This window comes from Bos indicus, chromosome 4 (assembly GCF_029378745.1).
Source record: "Bos indicus isolate NIAB-ARS_2022 breed Sahiwal x Tharparkar chromosome 4, NIAB-ARS_B.indTharparkar_mat_pri_1.0, whole genome shotgun sequence".
NCBI lineage: Eukaryota > Metazoa > Chordata > Mammalia > Artiodactyla > Bovidae > Bos > Bos indicus.
In genome coordinates, this window is record NC_091763.1 from 3,267,656 (window position 1) to 3,280,516 (window position 12,861).

General features: G+C 39.2%; 1 pseudogene; it reads right to left on the reverse strand.

Moving 5' to 3' along the window:
• Nucleotides 1–9,392: 9,392 nt before the first annotated feature.
• Nucleotides 9,393–10,070, reverse strand: LOC109558058 (3-beta-hydroxysteroid-Delta(8),Delta(7)-isomerase pseudogene; annotated as a pseudogene).
• Between the last annotated feature and the right edge of the window lie 2,791 nt (nt 10,071–12,861).

The following is a 12,861-nucleotide window of genomic DNA, read 5'->3' on the forward strand; positions in this document are numbered from 1 at the left end:
ATCTTTTTTTTATATAGTTCTGTGTATTCTTGCCACCTCTTCTTAATATGTTCTGCTTCTGTTAGGTCCATACCATTTCTGTCCTTTATTGTGCCCATCTTTGCATGAAATATTTCCTTGGTATCTGTAACTTTCTTGATGAGATATCCAGTCTTTCCCATTCTATTTTTTCCCTCTATTTACTTTCATTGATTATTGAAGAAGGTTTTCTTATTTCTCCTTGCTATTCTTTGGAACTCTGCATTCAGATGGGTATATCTTTCCTTTTCTCCTTTGCTTTTAGCTTCTCTTTTTACTCAGCTATTTGTAAGGCCTCCTCAGACAATCATTTTGCCTTTTTGCATTTCCTTTTCTTGGAGATGGTCTTGATCACTGCCCTCTGTGCAACGTCACAAATCTATACCCATAGTTCTTCAGCTACTCTGTCTATCAGATCTAATCCCTTGAGTCTATTTGTCACTTCTTCTTTATAATCTTAAGGCATCTGGTTTAGGTCATATGTGAATGGTCTAGTGGTTTTCCCTACTTTCTTCAATTTCAGTCTGAATTTGGCAATAAGGAGTTCATGATCTGAGCCACAGCCAGCTCCTGGTCTTGTTTCTGCTGTGTATAGAGTTTCTCCATCTTTGGCTGCAAAGAATATATTTAATCTGATTTCAGTTTTAACCTTCTGGTGATGTCCATGTGAAGAGTCTTTTCTTGTGTTGTTGAAAGAGGGTGTTTGCTATTACCAATGTGTTCTTTTGGCAAAACTCTGTTAGCTTTTGCCCTGCTTCATTCTGTACCCCAAGGCCAAATTTGCCTGTACTCCAGGTATCTCTTGACCAGGTATCCTGAAACTGTTACAACATTGTTATTCAACTACACTGAAATATAAAATAAAAATTAAAAAAAAATACCACCTGGTCAATAGACATTTTTAACCAGGAGGGAAAAAAAAAAAAAATTAGAGGCTTCCTTATCTGAATTTTCATAGCAATTTTTGTAAATCAATAGAACAGCAGTCATATTGTAATATATTTATTATTTTATGAAGTTAGAAGTTGAAATATGAGACAAAGATACTGAGTAATGAAGAAAAATTGATCATTTTTAACTAAGGTGCATTTGGAGTTTTATTTAATTTTTTATTACCCAACCAGTCTGTTTTATTTCCTTCTGAATTACATAGTCTAAAATTAATGTAACATTCACACAACATGTAGATGGTGCTTTATGGATGGTTTTCTGGACCTCACACAGAATACACAAATGACCATTATTATTGCAAAATATGTAAAAACATAATGCTTCATAATAATAGATTTCATTAATTGAGCCTAGTGATTAAATATCACTCTGTTTGGTGCTTTACATATACTTAAATTTCACAGTCTCATATTCAAATTTTCATCATTAACCTTACATTATAAATGCAAACTCGAGAATCAGATAGCTAAACAACTGCCATTCATAGTCATTTTTCAGTTTTTGGAAGCTGCAGTCTTCACTCATATGTGCTATTTAAATATAGATTAATTGAAGACCTTGATGTGTATGTTTTCCTACAACATACTTCATACAAATAGCTTGTAAAAATTGATTAATCATGAATAATCCTTATCCAAAAAATACCTTTAAAATGTTTGGAGTTGGTAAAAGTCTTGGTAGAGTTCATAAAAGCAAAGGAAGTGAGGTACAAACTAGACCATTCCCGGACCCTGGGGACATTGACTTTGAGGATCTTCTCATTCAGCTTCTTTCACTCTGTGGTCATGACACTTTTTTCCTCTACCCTTGGCATTCTCCAGAATCAGAGGTTATATCCATTGGTAGACCTGGAGGTACATTGTCCAGCTTAGATATCTCATAAAGAAACTTCTAGTTTCTAGTCAGTTTCCTCTCCTATGATGAGAGTATAGTTTCTGAACCCTCAGATGTTACAAGGTTGGAATTTTTCCCTTAAAGTCTCAATGCTTGTAAATTATTTCCATTTTTCTCCCTGCTGACAGTCCGGGAACTATGGGGGCTTTGGAGTTCCTTTAACTCACACTTTTCCAGACTGGACATTCCCTGTACTTATCCATTTTCACTGTTACACATTATTGATCTTTTGGCCTTGTGGTCATCATTAAAACAAACCCATTGTCACTGAGCCCACCTGAGATTGGAAACAAATTCTAAGAGATACTGGATGCTTGGGGCTAGTGCACTGGGACGACCCAGAGGGATGGTATGGGGAGGGGGGAGGGAGGAGGGTTCAGGATGGGGAACACATGTATACCTGTGGCGGATTCATTTTGATATTTGGCAAAACTAATACAATTATGTAAAGTTTAAAAATAAAATAAAATTTTAAAAAATGTGTTTCATTCTTAACTGCTTAAATTTTTCATTTTTTCATGGAAATAATCTTATAAAAATGTTATCTAGGTAATTTATGATCATATAACTAAAATCATGTAATAATGTGGCTGGTTTTTGTGTTTAAGAGCTGCTACACTTTTCAGTAATAGATAGTTAAGAAAGAAGGCTAAACTTTACTTTGGATTTTTAATTTCAATAAAACTGACTTCTCTTTGAATCAAATGCCCTCTGAGCCCTATTGGACCTGGCTGGAGCTGTGGGAATAAAGGCTGGGATGGATGGGCCGGCTAGTGAAGGTTAAGAGCATAATCTTTAGGATTTTTACTAGGATTCCACTTGCAAAATTCTACAGACACTCTTATTTTTAGTGTGCAGCTTTGCAAAATTGATTTGTGCTAATAACAAGGAAAGAAAACCCTTGTAAATCATGTCTATTCTCAGTTCTTTAAATTTCATAAGAGCTTGTTCAACACTAGCACTTTTAGGGAAAATGCTTAATTATTTTGGCATGAACAAAGAAGGAGCTTTTGTGACTAATACCATTTCTCTTAAACATGAATGAGTCTAAATTGCAACTTCAGACAGTTGCAATCTCTAAAAGACAGCTTTTAGAGACACCTGTTAGCTTGCACTACTGCTAAAGTCTTCAGCTTAACTGACTCTCATCATACAGAATGTATGAGTTTTTCCTTTCTTGTCACCTTCCATGCACTCCCTAAACCCAGAGCTTCTATTTAGCTGCTTTTTAACAAGAAAGTGAGAGCTTATTTTTCTTCCTTATGCTTCCACCACTGTATGGCTGTCCCCAGCAGCTAGCCATAGATGCAGTAAGAGCAGCTGGACAGGCAGAAATAACATTTCACTAAAATTCTAATGAATTAATTGGCAAAAAAAAAAAAAAAAGATTCACAGACATAGAAAACAAACTTTTGGTTACCAAGGGGTAAGGGAAGGGAAGATAAATTAGGAGTTTATGATTAGCACACATACACTACTGTGTATAAAACAGATAAGCAAGAACCTACTGTAGAGCCTAGGGGACTATATTCAATATTTTGTAATAACATGGAATGGAAAAGAATCTGAAAAAGAAAAAAAAATATATATATATGTATATACATGTACCTACGGAGAAGGCAATGGCACCCCACTCCAGTACTCTTGCCTGGAAAATCCCATGGACGGAGGGGCCTGGTAGGCTGCAGTCCATGGGGTCGCTAGGAGTAGGACACGACTGAGCGACTTCACTTTCACTTTTCACTTACATGCATTGGAGAAGGAAATGGCAACCCACTCCAGTGTTCTTGCCTGGAGAATCCCAGGGACAGAGAGCCTGGTGGGCTGCCATCTGTAGGGTCGCACAGAGTCAGATACGACTGAAGCAACTTAGCAGCAGCAGCAACATGTGCCTGTATTTAATCATTTTGCTGTACACCTGAAAAACTAACAGAGATTTGTAAACCAACTATACTTCAATAAAAATTCAATTACTAAAGTAAACAGAATTTTTAACCATATTTTTCACCTTAAAATTATCTTTACCAAGTTTCAATAAGCTTGGCTTTAAAGGAAAATTTGCTTTTGGCTCAAGGATATCCTCATTATTTTATCTGCTTTGAAAAAGAATGTTGAGAGGCTTATTGTTTTCTAACATTAGAACTGACTACTATTTTCAGGTTAAACTTAGAGTGCTTATATAAGTGAATCCTAACAAATATTCCTTCCACTCTGGTAAAGACCTTTGCATTAAGTATTACATTATGGTAACTGCAATTTCTCACCAAATCCTAGGGAGTACTGACATTTGTCTAATAATAATCTCTATGGATCAAGTAGAGGGTCCCTCGTGACCATTATCTGACTTTTTCCAAACTTCTATTTTCTTACTAGATGATAAAGAAACAAAATAACTTGCCATTCAAGTATAAAAATCACTGAGTTGAAGAAAATTATCCAAAATTAGGAAATAAGAGAAAAGACAGTATAATGTACTTTTCACTGACAAACTGGAGTATTGTTTAACAAGACAAACCAGAGTTTACTTCCGTGTTTGACTTGTTATCGTCTGTTTGGATATATTCCAGACAGTGTGAAGTGACCTATTAACTTGTTTATTTTTGTTTTGTAGAAATGGTAACAGCAAACAAAGGTTATGAGTGTCTTGCTCTATAAGACATTCACCAGTTTTATATTTATCTAATGCAGTAATCTCACTCTTTCTTTAAAAAAAAAAAAAAAAAAAAACAGTTCCCTAAATATCATACTCACTCCTCATTTGTATAAGAGAGATGTTCAAGGTAGTGGTGGAGATGGGTAATAAAAGTAAATAAATAAATTAGTAAATTATTCCACAAAAATAATACTACAAATTTGGATTATAACAGACAATATAAAAAAAACAGTGTAGAATCATATGTAAAAGCTCACTCATGAGCCATGGAATATCTTTTTTTGTAAGGAGATCTTTGAACTTAAGCTTGCATTGTAAGAAGAAAGTAGCCCTATTATATTCTTCAGGAAAGAGGGACATGCCAACCAGAGAGAGCTGCAAATACAAATGTGCTCTATCAAGAACAAATCTGGCAACTTAAAGGAAAAGAAAGGCTAGTGCATTTGGAGAGTAGTGACTGAGAGAAAAATGTCAGGGTTAGATTTGGAGATTATATCACATGGAATCTTGAAGATAATGATACATTATTCTAAATTCAATGAAAAGACTAAAAGATTTTGTACAAGCACATGGCATAATCTCTATTGTGCTGTGCTTAGTCGCTCAGTCATGTCTGACTCTTTGTGACCCCATGGGCTGTAGTTGCCCAGGCTCCTCTGTCCATGGGATTCTCCAGGCAAGAATACTGGAGTGGGTTGCAATGTCCTCCTCCATGGGATCTTCACAACCCAGGATCAAACCCAGGTCTCCCGCAGTGCAGGCAGATTGTTTACCATCTGAGCCACCAAGGAAGCCCAATAATACTGGTGTGGGTAGTCCATCCCTTCTCCAGAGGATCATCCCCTTCTAGGAATCAAACTGGTGTTTTCTGTATTGCAGGTAGATTCTTTAATAGCAGAGACACCAAGGAAACCCATAATCTGTTTCACATTAAGATAAAGATTTTTATTTTGGTTTAGTGTTGCTAGATTTAGCAAATAAAAATACAGAACATAATATATTTCATGACATATTTATACTTAAAATACATTCTTATTCATCTCTTTCAAATTTAGCTGGTTGTCTTTTATCTGGTGGCTTATACTGCTGCTCTGTGAAATACACATGGAAAAACCAAAGTAAAATCATGAGTAGTTTGAAGACCAGAGTGATAATCCCATGTGAGAAAAGGCAGCAAAAGTGGCGTTGGCTTGGAGATAGCAGTGGATATAAAGAGAAGAGGAGAGAGTCTAGAAATACTTTGTAAACAGAGCTGAAATGACTTATTGATCATCTATGCCCAGGTTAATCAACTGACACACACACACACAAAAAGGATCTAAAGAGAATTCCAAGGATTAGTCTTGATAAATAGGAAACTCACTGGATAATGTGAATGCTGTTCTACATGATTTTGATTATTTTATAACTTCCTTAGGGCTTATTTTTTCACAAAATGCACAATTGAACATTGATATTTTAATCTGTTGCATTTAGGTATTGCTCTTGTACTAATGGATTTTTCAGTAAAATAACACTGCTTAACCCACAGTGGGATTTATATCCATGATAACAGAATGGTGAAGGGTTGTCCTGGGCTTCCCAAGTGGAGCTAGTGGTGAAGAACCCACCTGCCAATGAAGGAGACACAACTGAGCCCTGGGTTAGAAAGACCCCCTGACAGAGGACATGGAAACCCACTCCAGTGTTCTTGCTTGGAGAATCTCCATGGATGGGGAGCCTGGTGGGTAAGCCCATAGGATCGCAGAGAATTGGACACACTGGAAGTGACTGAACAAGCCCGTGCAAGAATGCAGAGATCCAAGTAACTGGAAACCAGAATCAGGGAGTCCTTCTAGACCTTGTCAATGAAAATAATAATATATAATTAACAATATATACTGGGAATAGAAAAGAGTTTTATTTGAGTCAACCTGAGGACTATAGCCCAGATTACTCTGATAGACTTCTCTGGAGAAGCATGTTTTTCAGCACAGTTTTATATCTTGTTGGAACAAAGAACATTACACCAGTCAGGCTGTCAAGATTTAACAAACAAACAAACATTAGACCTGTACGTGCACAGCATGGCCTTGGCACCTAGGTTGGGCATCTTATCAAAGGATCAGCATCAGCATCCCAGGAAGGAAGGCGTTGAATCTTTATTTTTAACATGCACATATTTTACTTCTGGTCAGTGTGGGTTTCCTTAATATTAAAGCAGATGTACAATGAATTTTTAATAGACCACAAGCAGACATAATATTCACGTTAACTCATGTATAAGTCAAAATGTTTGCTCCATAACCTCAATATGTGAACATTTCTTTTATCACCCATGATAAGAACAAAACCCATGAAACTTGGCCACAGGTAAGAACGAAGTCCTTCAAAAACTGTAGAAGCAAGGTAACCCCAGATTTAGAGGGAGAGAGCTGTCCATGGTTCAGAACCCATGCCAGAGGCCATAAAGAGAGCCAGCTCAGGGAGCGGGTGAATGAGGCCTGAGGTGGCGCTGCCCCTCTCTTCAGCCTGAGCAGAGGAGGGCACACATGGAGACTGGTGCCCTGCGTGTCTGACCACTGCACATAGATACAAAGCATGCTTTCACATTGATGAGCACAACGTTCTCTGTCATTCTACTCATCAGAGATACATTCTCAGTGACAAAATTAATTAATGCCTATTAAGCTACAGTTTTTTAGGATTGAAAATGGCTAACATATAAAAGGATGACTGGATTGTAGCCAAGTCCCAGATCCTGAACTGACAATGATTGAATGAGTGATAATTAAAGACACTTATAAATCATATTGTTTATTTTTACTCTACAAGATTTATTTTCTTGTCCTCATTTCAACAAACTCACCAATGCTATAATTATTATCAAAATCTTCACATTATTTCTGAGATATTGTCAGTGATGATTTTACAGTCATGCCCGACTCTTTGCGATCCCATGGACTGCAGCCCTCCAGATTCCTCTGTCCATGAGATTTTCCAGGCAAGGATGCTGGAGTGGGTTGCCATTTCCTTCTCCAGGGGATCTTCCCAACCCAGGGATTGAACCCGGGTCTTCTGCACTGCAGGCAGATTCTTTACCAACTGAGCTACAAGGGAAGCCCCAAGAATTTAAAATCTAAGTGTAATTGTATTTAAAGGGAAAAGTCAGAATATAACTTCATAAGGGTAAAATGAAATGGAAAAATAATACTTTTAGAAATATTTTCACATTATTAAAGTTATAGATATCATAAAATATATAAAATTATCTAGTAAAATTAAAATGCAGGATGTTTCCGGCTAAGATGAAATAAGAGGGGCTAGATGAACTGTCCTATCTGAAGCAAAAAGAAAAAATACATTTAAAACACGAGTTTTAAAGACACTGGATATTGGACAAGGCCAGCCAGTGATCCCTGGGAGGGGAACACTGACTGAAGCAGTCCAACAGTGTCTGTCTGGCTCACCACCGGAACAATGAGAGAGGGGAGGGCTGGGTGGGCAAGCAGGGCCCAGAGAACCAGGCTGAGTTCTCCTGCTACCCTGATGGGGAGAAAAGAGTTTCACAAAGAGACTGCCAGCAATTCAGAAAATCACTATCTCCTATGCAGCTGCTCCGTGAGCAAACTACCTAGGGTCCTGGCAAGTATCCTCCAATAGGATGAGAGGTAATAGATGTGGTGCTCATGAAAATCCAAGAAGGATGCCTTTTCCCAGTGACCAGACTGGGAAACCTCATGGTTTCTGGGGCACTGGGAGAGGGGAATATATTTCACATAAGGAACCTTTCAAAGCAGATCAATATGGTGTTCTTGATGATAGTGCTATGTTCATAAACATATATATATATATATATATATATATGGAAACTGTTCAGATTGTACATGAGAATATGTGCAGTTATTGTATGTCAATGACACCTCACATTTTGCCTTAAAAAATAAAAGGTGAATGCATATTATCTATGTATAAATTGTAATTAAAATGTTTAAATAATGCTTCAATTTATTTAGGTTTTAAAAACAACCAAAGGTTAGGAAATCCCCTGGCAATCTACTGATTAGGACTCTGTGCTTTCACTAAGAAGGTTCAGTCCCTGGTGGGAGAACCAAGATCCTTTGAGCTGTGTGGAGAGGAAAAAAAAAATTAAAAAGAAAAGAAAAATGACTATAAGAAAAAAATCAAACATTGGAAGTAATTTTGTAAGTAAAACTATTGCATCCATCTAGTTGTCAATGAGGGCAATCAGTTTCATGGTTCACACACATGACCTCTAAGTTCACACATAAATGGGAATTGGGAGAAAATGTAATGGTTTTATCTTGCATGATCCTCTGCAGCCCCGAGTAATAGTGTGAATCCATACTATCACTGGTCACCTCCAGAACTCCAAACTGGACCAGGAAAGGCAGCAGAAAATGGACCCTCCATGGTCTGGGTAAGGAAGCTCCCTTGGTATGTTGCAGGGATCTGTGGTCAGTGGTCAGTGGACTTGTGGGAGGAACCTCAGCAAGCTCACCAGCCAGCCCTTCCTCTAGGTTCTTCCCATTCCATAGGCTTCCCTTCTTTTGCAGTCTGTGATCTTCATCAGCAGCCTCAGGGCCTTCTGATATGTCAACTAGCATTTCTTTCTTTCTTTTTTAGGGTCAAGACCTTTATTTCCTGATTTAAAAAATTGTCCCCATCACAGACTTCCTAGGTTCCCTTGTACCTTTGTCCCATTGGCTGCTGACTGTGGCTCCACACAGCTCTTTTCTTCCCACTGCCCACCCATCAACCTGAGTTTGATAGATCAATTCAATTTGTCCTTCAAACCTGTGGGAGCAAGGATTGGAATCTTCTGGCAGGTGGAGAGTTCCTCAATAGCCTGTGTTTAAGCCTAGTCCATCACCCTTTAGTTCTGCTTGCTCCTAGCTTTGGGGGCTTTGGCACCAGTATGCTCTGGGCATGAGCAAGTCGCTTCATGGAAGCCAGTATGAGGAGTCCAGGCAGCGCCAGCCACAGGGCGTTCAGGAAGACAAAGTAAAACCAGAAGTCGAGTGGGTGTCCCAGCTCCCTGTGCTGGAATCCATCACGGTACTCCATCAGGAAATAGAGCACATCTCCATATACCTGACTCACAGAGATCACAAGCTGTAGGATAAAGTGAAGGGGTTGCTGGTGGAGAAAAGCGATCACTATCCACAGGCTGAGTGATCCCCTAAAGGTAAGCCATGATGGTCTCCATGCATATCATGAAGTTATCATTCAGGACGTATTGACTGCCTCCCTTGGCATACTCTTTCCAGAGTTAAGATGGTTTGTTCTCCGAGAAAGTCCACGTGGCAGAGGCTGAACCAGCCTTCAATCACCAAGTGAATGAACCCAAATATTGCAAACCAGCACAGGGACAGTCTCTGCCAAGCCCCCAGTGGGACAACCGCAGCACACTCTGACAACAGCCACGTGGTCACAACTGAGACTCCAGAGACATAGAAGAGGCCAGGATCTGCCAGGTGGGGCAGTCATTAGGCACAGAGTTGTCCAGCCTCAGGCCCAGAGGCCAGAATGGGTGCACGGGACTGGTGGTCATGTCTTTGTAGGCCTGCAACCAACCTGCAAGAAAACCTATTTTTTTTTTTTTTTTAATCGAAGTGCAGTTGATTTACAGTGTTATATTAGTTTCAGGTGTGAGGCAAAGTGACTCAGATTCTCTTCTGTTGTAGATTATTACAAGATGCTGAGTAGAGCTCACTGTGCTATACAGTAGGGCCTTGTTTATCAATTTTATGTACAGTAGTGGGTATATGTTAACCTCAACCACCTAATTTATCCTTCTCTTTCTTTCCCCCTTTGGTAACCATAAGTTTTCTACATCTGTGAGTCTGTTGCAGTTTTGTATATAAGTTAATTTGTATCACTTTAAAAATTCCACATATAAATACTATCATATGATATCCATCCTTTTCATCTGGCTTACTTCACCCTGTGTGATCATCTGTAGGTCCATCCATGTTGCTGCAAATGGTATTTCATTCTTTTATATGGCTGAGTAAATCTGAAGGAAAACTACAATTGAAAAAGATATACACCCCAGCATTCATTGCAGAACTATTCATGATAGTCAATGTCCATCAAGTGATGAATGGATAAAGAAGATGTGGTCCATCTATCTTCTAGCTACAAGTCACCTTGTATTTCAAAGAAGCAGGGATGGAACTTTGGCAAAGCCTTTCCCTGAAGCTATGACACTGCTGAAAGAGAGAGCACATAGAGACCTGGGTCTCCTGAGCTGGACCCAGTAAAGGACACAAGTGTGTGCTTTGGTGAACTTATTTTGGGAATGTTTATAATAAGCAGAAACACATAAGGCACTGCTCTCAGGGCAGGACCCCTCTTGCTGGGTGGACAGAAAGATTAGCTTGACAATGCTGAGACAGTCTTCACTCAGGTAGAAGACAAATTACCCCAGAGTTAAGATGGAACTCCATAGCAGACCTACGTCCTCTTGTGGATAATGGATATTTCCAATGGAAAGAGAAGGGGGAGGGCAAACAGGCAGAATTTTCCTAGTAGCACATGATCCTGGTCTTCCTAGGACACTCTGACCTCAGCATGAAGATGATTACATTCTAGCTCATTAATTAAAATTACCAAAATAATGTTTTTCTTTTAAAAAGTGATTTCACAGAGGGTACAAGTGTACATGGTACCATTAACAAAGAGATCCTGAGAGCTGTTTCCTGATTACAGAAATCCATTTATGAACCATCAAAGGAATGCAATTATGTAGATTTATGTAAATTCTGTATGCAAATCACCTCCTAAATACAGTGTGCAAGGGATAGAGCAAGCTCTGATCTGTGACTTGTCAATCTAAAGCTGTTTACTGGGAAAGGATGCTAACAAAACCTGAGTGATGAAAGATAAACCTTACTTCTTCCATTTTTTTTGGAAATAGCTGGATTTGGGTAAGATAAGTAGTTATTCAGGCTAACAAGATTGCAGTGCCTCCCTGGTTATCTTGAATACTAAGCAATGCAGATTTTTCTAGTACAGCAGCAGCCAACTCTATATGGCACTGAGCCTTTGGGCATAACTTTGGAACAGTATTCATACATCTCCAAAGCCTCCTCTACCAGATACTGGCCATGACAGCCCTGCAGCCTTGCTTGATCCACCTGGGGTCTCAGCTTTCCCATCTGTGTCATCCAAGAGAGGGGGAAATGGTGTATGGAGCAGCAGGCTGAGGCCTCATATCATACCAAGTGGTTTAATCAAAGTTGTTAGTTGTATTTATCTTATTGGTTTTAAATAAACATGCTGTAAACAATCTATTGACTTTACCTGTTGGTTATAAAGGTATATGTAAGAATAAAAACTGTAAATAAATGTAACATATAAGCAAAGGTCCTTGCAGACCATCAGAACCTTTGAGGAAATCTTCACAAATATAAAACAGAATTGGAGTGAAGGGGGAAAAGAGGCAAAAGAAAACTGAGACCCAAACCCCAAACTGAGTTTCCAAACTAATGAAGAACTGATACACAGATCAGTTCAGTTCAATTCAGTTGAGTCGCTCAGTTGTGTCCGACTCTTTGCGACCCCATGAGTCGAAGCACGCCAGGCCTCCCTGTCCATCACCAACTCCCGGAGTTCACTCAGACTCACATTCATCGAGTCAGTGATGCCATCTAGCCATCTCATCCTCTGTCGTCCCCTTCTCCTCTTGCCCCCAGTCCCTCCCAGCATCAGAGTCTTTTCCAATGAGTCAACTCTTCGCATGAGGTGGCCAAAGTACTGGAGTTTCAGCTTTAGCATCATTCCTTCCAAAGAAATCCCAGGGCTGATCTCCTTCAGAATGGACTGGTTGGATCTCCTTGCAGTCCAAGGGGCTCTGAAGAGTCTTCTCCAAGCAAGGGCAATTAGAAGGGCTTATCTCTTTACCCATCAATCAGTTGAGCCAATCACACTGTGTTTTCCATCTCCTGCATTGGATCTTCCCAGTGTCTGGATTCCTTCCAGATGAATCTGTACATCGAAGGGGAGTGGCCAACCTTGGGAGTTATGAGTGATGTGCTAAGAGCTAGACTCACCTCTCAGTGGTTCCAGCCTTCCATCAGATATGAAAGACTAAAAACCATCTAAGACAGGACCCTCCACTCGAGAGGGATGAATCCAGAGTCCTCCCCCTTCGCTCTAAGGGCAGCAGTGTTGTTGCTGGGAAACAAGATATCGGATATGAAAGTGAGTTCTGAGTAGTACTTCATTAATAAATATGAATCAACAGTTAGGGAACATTAAGTGTATGAAGACAAGACCCTCAAGAGATGGGCCTATAGACCATAGAGGAAACAAAGATAACTAAAGTTTCTATGACATTT